The 7,928-nt window shown below is 52.1% G+C and overlaps 1 pseudogene across 1 annotated transcript in view; it reads left to right on the top strand.

The window, feature by feature from the left end:
• The first annotated feature begins 1,058 nt into the window (after positions 1 to 1,058).
• Positions 1,059 to 7,928, top strand: part of LOC309795684 (zinc finger protein 541-like) — a 141,490-nt pseudogene continuing 134,620 nt past the window's right edge. The window contains exons 1-2 of the transcript XR_014296230.1: positions 1,059 to 3,567; positions 5,211 to 7,071. The product of XR_014296230.1 is annotated as a zinc finger protein 541-like (transcript). The remainder of the gene's footprint in view (positions 3,568 to 5,210; positions 7,072 to 7,928) is intronic.

The following is a 7,928-nucleotide window of genomic DNA, read 5'->3' as shown; positions in this document are numbered from 1 at the left end:
TTTCTTGTGAATTACCTCCCTCCAGACAAACTCCACCCCCAGAAAACTGTTTTCTCAACCCCAAATTATCTGCATCGTAATCATCTAGGGGTCCTGTAAAAAATGCAAATTCCTGTACCCCACCACAGACTTTCCTAATCTGAATCATTGGAGGTAGCGCCCTGGAACTTAAATTTTTTAAAGAAACTTTCTTAGAAGACTGGTTTTTAGATATGCATAAAAGTTGGGAAGATGGTACAGAGAATTTCCATATACCCCACACTCAGTTTCCCCTATTCTTATCTTACATTAGTATGGTACATTTGTTACCATTAATGAACCAATATTGCTATATTATTATTAACTAAAGTCCATCCCTCATTCAGATTTCATTAGTTTTTACCTCATGTCCCTCTTCTGTGCCAGGATCCTCCCAGGACACCACATTACATGTAGTTGTCACATCTCCTTAGGCTCCTCATGGCTGTGACAGTTTCCCAGACTTTCCTTGTTTTTGATGACAGCTGTGAGAAGTCGTGGTCAGGTATTTTGGAGAATGTGCCTCAGCTGGGGTTTGTCTTATGTTTCTTATGATCCGAGGGGGAGGAAGACCACAGAAGTGAAGTGCCACTGTCCTCACATGGTATTCAGGGTGCACAGTATCAGTGTGACTTGTCACTGTTGACGTTAACCTCCACCACCTGGCTGACAATGTTTGTCATGTTTCTACGCTGTAAACTTAGTCCCCGCCCCCAATACTGTCATCTGTGGAAGGAAGTCACTGTGCACAGTTCATGCGTAAGGTGTGAAGAGTCATGCTTCAACTTCTTGAGGGCAGAATAGCCACATAAATTATTTGGAATCATGCACGGCCATTTATTTCTTTGTTCAGTCATTCATTTATATCAGCATGGGCTCACGGAGATTTTATAGACTGGGTTATTATCCAGTGCTACTTTGTTGCTCAGATTGTTCCAGCTTTGACTATCGGGAGCTCTTTCAGTTGGCTCCTGTGTCTCTTTGACATACCCCGTGTGTGTGTGTGTGTCTATGAAGGAGAGAGACAACGAGATGGAGGCTGAGAGACTTCTGTTCTGGAACTACAAGATACTCTAAGCACATCCTGTATAATTTCCTGCCCAGTCCTAGAACCAGCCGTTTATCCAAGGAGCCCTTGTTACTTTTATTGGAGAACAGTATTAAAAACTAAGATCTGGGCACTAGGTGTGTTTGAACCTGAATTTTTAACAGTCTCACCAGCTATTTAATGAAACCAGAGTTAGAGAACCTCTGCTCTCAGTTTTGACTCCCGTCGCTCAAGTATCAGCATACCTCAGAGGTACTGCAGGTCCGATTCCAGACCACCACAATAAGGCCAATCATAGGAGTTTTGTTTCTTTCCCAGTGCCCATAAGTTATGTTTACACTATACTATAGTCTATTCAGTGTGGAGTAGCATAATGTGTTTAAAAAAAAAAATGGGGCTTCCCTGTTGGCGAAGTAGTTGAGAGTCTGCCTGCCGATGCAGGGGACACGGGTTCGTGCCCCAGTCCGGGAAGATCGCACATGCCGCGGAGCGGTTGGCCCGTGAGCCGTGGCCACTGAGCCTGCGCGTCCGGAGCCTGTGCTCCGCAATGGGAGAGGCCACAACAGTGAGAGGCCCGCGTACCACACACACACACACACAAAAGTACATATGTTAATTTAAGAATACTTTATTGCAGACTTCCCTGGTGGCGCAGTGATTAAGAATCCGCCTGCCAATGCAGGGGACACAGGTTCGAGCCCTGGTCCAGGAAGCTCCCACATGCCGCGGAGCAACTAAGCTCATGCGCCCCAACTACTGAGCTTGCGGTCTAGAGCCTGCAAGCCACACGTACTGAGCCCGCGTGCCACAACTACTGAAGCACGCGAGCCTAGAGCCCATGCTCCGCAATAAGAGAAGCCACTGCAGTGAGAAGCCCACGCACCGCAACAAAGAGTAGCCCCCACTCGCCACAACTAGAGAAAACTCGCGCAGCAATGAAGACCCAATGCAGCCAAAAATAAATAAATAAATAAAAGAAATAAGAGAAAAAAGTCTTCAAGTATTGGGAAACTACAGAACACTCTTCTAAAATAACTCATGGGTCAAAGAAAAAAATCAAAAATGAAATTATAAAAAACAACTGCTGGGCTTCCCTGGTGGCGCAGTGGTCGGGAGTCTGCCTGCGAATGCAGGGGACACGGGTTCGAGCCCTGGTCTGGGAGGATCCCACATGCCGTGGAACAGGTGGACCCGTGGGCCACGGCTGCTGAGCCTGTGCGTCTGGAGCCTGTGCTCCACAACAAGAGGGGCCGCGATGGTGGGAGGCCCGCGCACCACGATGAAGAGTGGCCCCCGCTTGCCGCAACTAGAGAAAGCCCTCGTACAGAAACGAAGACCCAACACAGCAAAAATAAATAATAAATAAATTACTAAAAACTCCTACCCCCAACATCTTAAAAAAAAAAAAAAAAAAAAACTGCTACTCATTTACCCAAGGAGTACAGAAACATGAAAAATTCAGATATACAGGAAAAGGAAAATTAAGTTGATCCATGATCCTACCAATCAATCCCATTCTGTTTGTTTCTATTCAAATTTATTTTTCCCTTTTAAAGATTAGATCATTCCGTTTTTCAACAATCCTCTTGTTGGTGGCACAGCACTTAGTGGTACGGCATGAACATCCATTCACGTCAACGGATATTTTCCTACAGTTGTATCTTAAATGCCTGCGCCATAGACCATTGAGACCAGAATGCAGTCACCCACCTGCCCTGGTGTCGGTTATTAGGTGGTTTCTCACATTTCACCAGGAAAAACAATGCTGCAGTTAACTCGCTTGCAGTTCACTGCAAGATCTCCGTTAATTTGTACAGATCGGCCTTAATTTCCTTAATTAAAAAACCCAGAGTGGAATTGGCTGGGAGAAAGGACTTAAACTTTTCTAAGATTTTGCATTGTGCATTTCTGGATTGCACTTGCAAGTGTGCTGTTGATGTTACCGTCATGAAGTCCTACCTGTCGAGTCACTCTGTCCTGGAAGCTCTCAGACTGTTGCTGTCCCCTCCCTTACCCCCCAAGTGTGGCTTCAAGATTGGGTGCCGCCCTGGAGGTGTGGCCTGACCAGGGTCCCTTCTCCCCCTCACCTGGTGCTAAGCCTGGTCTTCTCTGCGAGTGAAGCTGCTGAAGTTGGGGTTCTCGGCCAACTCCCTGAGTTGGACTCAGCTGCTGAAGTTGGTCCGAGGGTGGTAGAGTGCTTCCTCCCGGGCTCCGATGTCCCCGGATGTCATAACCTGTGCTTTCTCCCTCTGTCTAGACCTGGGGCTAGGCGTGCTCAAGGTGCCCAAAGAGGCTAACGAAGGAGGCAGGGCCACGTCTGGGAGCACAAGGAAAGGAAAGCGGCAGCACAGGTCCCCTCAGAACCCACTCCTGGACTGCAGCCTCTGCGGGAAGGTGTTCAGCAGCGCCAGTCCTCTCAGCAAGCACTACCTGACCCACAGCCAGGAGAGGAGACACGTGTGCAAAATCTTCAGCAAGGCCTTTAAGCGTCAGGACCACCTGTATGTAGGAGTCTGGTCGGGACGTCTGTTCAGGGGGCTGCTGGGGGCTGGGCGTGTTCCTGGTTCTTTTGCATCCCATCCCATCCACCTGCACCGCCCCCCACCGTCGGGTGTCCCAGATGTGTGCGACCTGTGCTCCTACCACGGTCAGTGTTTGTCGGGGCAGGGCCTACACTGCCCCGGACAGCCCGCCCTCCCCAGCCTCCAGATTCACTGCAGTGAGGAGAGCGCCGCTGCGATTTGCAGACAGGACCCATGTGCTTTAAAAACACACTCCAGAGGCAATTTTGTCATGGAGGGAGTTGGGCTAACTGTGTAGAGAAAGTTTCAGAGTCCTTGGTAGGTGTCTGAGCAGAACAGATATGCACTCCATGAGGAATATATGTTGGCATAACACCAGGGCGTGAGGGGTTCTGAAATGCCTGTTTCTAGAACATGGCAATGCAGTGTTCACTCTCTTTTTTCCTCTTTTAATTCCACCTTTTATTAACTCGATTTTTTTTAAACTTGACTTTCAAAAGCAAGCTCAGTGTAAGAGGAGCAGAATTCCGTTTCTTCTTCATGTCTTAGAAATGATAAGCTTTTCTTGCTGCCGAGGGAGGAGAGACAGACTTTCAAACTGAGAGACTCGTAAGTGGGAGAGGACGATCCCTTGCATGTTTACAGCTCCCCCAGCCTTTACTGAGCCTTCGATGAATCCCGCTTTCATTGTATCCTCTCCCCTCTCGCCATTAAGGATGGGAAATGATTTACTCCTGTCACAAGCTGGTAACAGTTAGGGCTAGAAAGTGGGTCTCCGGATGCCCTCTCTGCTGCTTCCCTCAGATGGAGGCCAAGGGTCCACGTTTGGGAAAGGGTTTCATTATTTACTTGGTTCCATTGATTAGAACCATCCGGAGTAGGATTGTTGGGAACCCAGAGGGTGATTTACCCATTTGTTTATATTTATAATATATTAATGCAGGTATAAGTATGATGTAAATATAATACATACTTGCATTCATTTATATTTGCAGAAATTATAGGCACATTTGGCTTTTTGTTGTTGTTGCTGTGGGGCTCCCAGGTAGCTGTCTAGAGGACTCCTGTGGGAAGGCGAAGACTCCTTTGTTCAAGGAAGGATCATCCCCAAGTTAGCGTTTCCTTAAGTTTGTTCTCAGAACTCTGGTTCTCTGCTTCTCGGGGATGCTAAAAGGGTCTATTTTAAAAACATGGTTTTGTGGGCAAATAAGTTTGAGAGACATGGAAAGTTCAACAGATATCTCTTTATCTGCTCTGTGGCTTTTCAGTTTGCTCCTAGGAACCTCCAAGAAGTAAAGAGTGTTTTTCCCAAACTTATTTGCCAGCTGAGCCCAAGTCCTCAGGGAGCAACTCTGGAGACTGGTGTTCCTTAGGAACCCACTTTGGGGAACTCTGACTTGGCTCCCACTGATTTTTTTAATCTCAGATTAGGGGTTTGCTTAGGGGTGAGGGCAAGAGCTCCCCCTTCCAGACGGCTTTGGCCGTAGCAGGGGTCTTTCCTCATAGGGTCTGAGCACAGTTTCTGAGTTGCGATGCTGCTGCCCCCTGGGGACACGCCTGGGCTCCTGCAGTGGGTGACCCACGCCGAGACACCCACTAACTTTCTCCTCATGTGATTCCAGGACTGGGCACACGCTCACCCACCAGAAGTCCAAGCCCTTTGTGTGCATTGAGCAGGGCTGCAGCAAGAGCTACAGCGACTACCGCTCCGTGCGCCGGCACTACGAGGTCCAGCACGGCCTGTGCATCCTCAAGGAGGCCCCTCCGGAGGAGGAGCCCTGCGGGAACTCACCCCATGTGCACGAGGTGGCCTGCCAGCCCGCACCCGCGAGCCTGTGGTCCCTGGTGCCCCCGGAAGCCCCATCCCCCATCTCCCTCTTGTCTAACCGAGACCTCCTGCGCTGTATCGTGAGCAGCATCATCTGCCAGAAGATCCCTTCTCCCGGGCCAGCCCTGGGAGGGCCTTCAGACAGCGGCGAAGGGAGGATCACGGCCTGTTCCTCCCTGCCCTCGTCAGGGTCCTCCTCCTGCGGCCCAGCCAGCACCCCGGCGGCCCCAGGAGCCCTGGGCACTGAGGTTCCCGAGGAGCCCCGGCCCCCACGGAAGGAGCCTGCCATGGACGTGTTCACAGCCGTCCACTCACGGGCAGCGGAGAACAGCGGCCCCGACCCAGCCGAGCCGGAGCTGCCGCTGCTCCAGCCCCCATCATCCCTGGAGGGCTGGCCCGAGGGCGCTCCCTGCCCGCCTGCCTGCCTCTGTTCCATGGCCAGACTGTCCCCGCCAGTTCCCAGCCATCAAGCCACAGTTTCCAGTGGCTCTGAAACCTGTCGGGCTGCCCTAAGAGCAAAGGAAACAGTATGTCTGTCGTCCACAAGCCCTCTGCAGTGCCGTCCCGGGAGGGTTCCGAGCCGGGCCCCGGGCTCAGCAGCGACTCCCCTGCTGGGGAGCCCTCACCCAGCCGGGGCACCGGTCTGGAGGACACACCGTCTTTCCCTCCCACGCTCCTGAAAGCCCAGGGGGAGGCCTCGGGCGACCCCAGATATGTCAGCACCAGCGGGGAAGACGACTCCTGGGCTTCCAAGAAGAGCAAGTTCGACTGCGACTCCTTCTCGTGGCAGAACCCTGGTGAGCCTGGCACCCAGGACGGCCAGAAGTCCAGCGGCCTCCCGTCGGATGCCACACCGCTCTTCCAGCACCTGGTCCTGAAGTCTCAGGAGTCTCTGGTGAGCCACGAGCAGATGCAGGTGTTCCAGATGATCACCAAGTCCCAGCGGATCTTCTCCCACACCCAGGTGGTCGCCGCCGCCTCCCAGCTTCCCACACCCGACGGCAAGCAAGTTGCCCTGAAGTCACTGCAGGGGCCGTGGCCACAGCAACCCCCACCTGTGGCACCCACTGTTGACTCTCTCCATGCTGGCCCCGTGAACCCTGATCCAGAGGGATCCCTAGCCCGCAGGAGAAAATCCACACCCGCTTTACCCACAGAGCCCTCCCCCAGCAGCGTGAGCCAGGACACAAAGGGAAGACCAAAAGTGGCTGCTGCTCCACCTGCCCCCACGGCGGCGTCCCTGGACCCTCCTGGAAACCCAGACATCTCCTCTCTGGCCAAGCAGTTGAGATCCTCGAAAGGGACCTTGGACCTAGGGACATCTTCTCCCTCGGGGCCTGCATCAGACCCAGTTAGGAGGGGAGGAGCCATCCAGAGCCCACCTCCCAGGGAAGCAGGCCCAGGCTGAGAATGGCACGGCTTCCGGGGCCACAAAAGGTGGAGAGGGCCCGGCCTGCTTCTGGGGCGGAGGCTACAGGCTCTTCTCTGGCAACTCCGGGGCCCAGCACTTCCGGAAGGAGAAAGTGAAAATGGATATTTGCTGTGCAGCTTCTCCAAGCCAGGTAGCCATGGCCTCCTTCTCGTCGTTGGCCGGACCTCCAGCAGATCCCCCCTGGGACTCCAAGTCCAAGCTGATGATACTCAACAGGATCCAGGTACCAGGGCCCTCTCACGGGACCTGACCATGCGGGGGGCAGAGTCTCGTCCTTACCTGGGTCCGTGTTTCTGACTTGTCCAGGCACTGTATTTAACCTCAGCAAATCCTCAGATGCAGTTTGTTTACAGAGGGGGGAATGAAGGTCCAGAGAAGTGATGGTTCCTCCCATCACCCTCCGCCCTGCAACACACACACACAAAACAGAACAGGGCTTTAGAGTTGTCAGAGACACTTTGCATCATGTTTCTTCACTAAACTTTTTCTGTTTGCTTTCTTTCTGCCTTTCGCTTCCTTTTGGATTTGCCTCCTTCACTTCTTCAGAGAATGTAAAGGCAGAGCTCCTTTGCCCTTGATACTTGTACGTGAAATGCTGTGTCTATTCTGGTTGTGAATCACAGGTCCATAAGTCCGACTTGGCCCTTGCTGCAGGCCTGGCGCCGGTCCACCCTTGTGGAGCAGCTTGGGTCCTCCCACATCGTGCCCATGAGGTCCTGGTCGCAGAGAGCTTGGCCACGTCTCTTCGTGATGTTCCGAGGTCCAGCATCCTTCCTGTCGCACCACAGCTACCTCCTCCTCTTTTTTTTCCACAGCTTTAATATTCACGTGCCATCTAATTCTCCATCTTGAAGTGCACCATCCAGTTTGTTTACGAGGTTGTGCACCCATTGCCACTCTTTGCCAAAACACTTTCATCACCGCAGAAAGAAACCCGACACCCTTGGTTGTCACCCACAATCTCTCCATGCCTCCCAGCCCCTGGCAACCATGCATCTACCTTCTGTCTCCATGGATTTGCCTATTCTGGACACTTCATGTGATTGGAAGCATAATGCTGCTTGGACTTTTGTGTCTTTT

Source organism: Mesoplodon mirus (assembly GCF_964341445.2).
Source record: "Mesoplodon mirus genome assembly, chromosome: 19".
Lineage (NCBI taxonomy): Eukaryota > Metazoa > Chordata > Mammalia > Artiodactyla > Ziphiidae > Mesoplodon > Mesoplodon mirus.
This window is presented reverse-complemented; position numbering and strand designations above follow the sequence as displayed.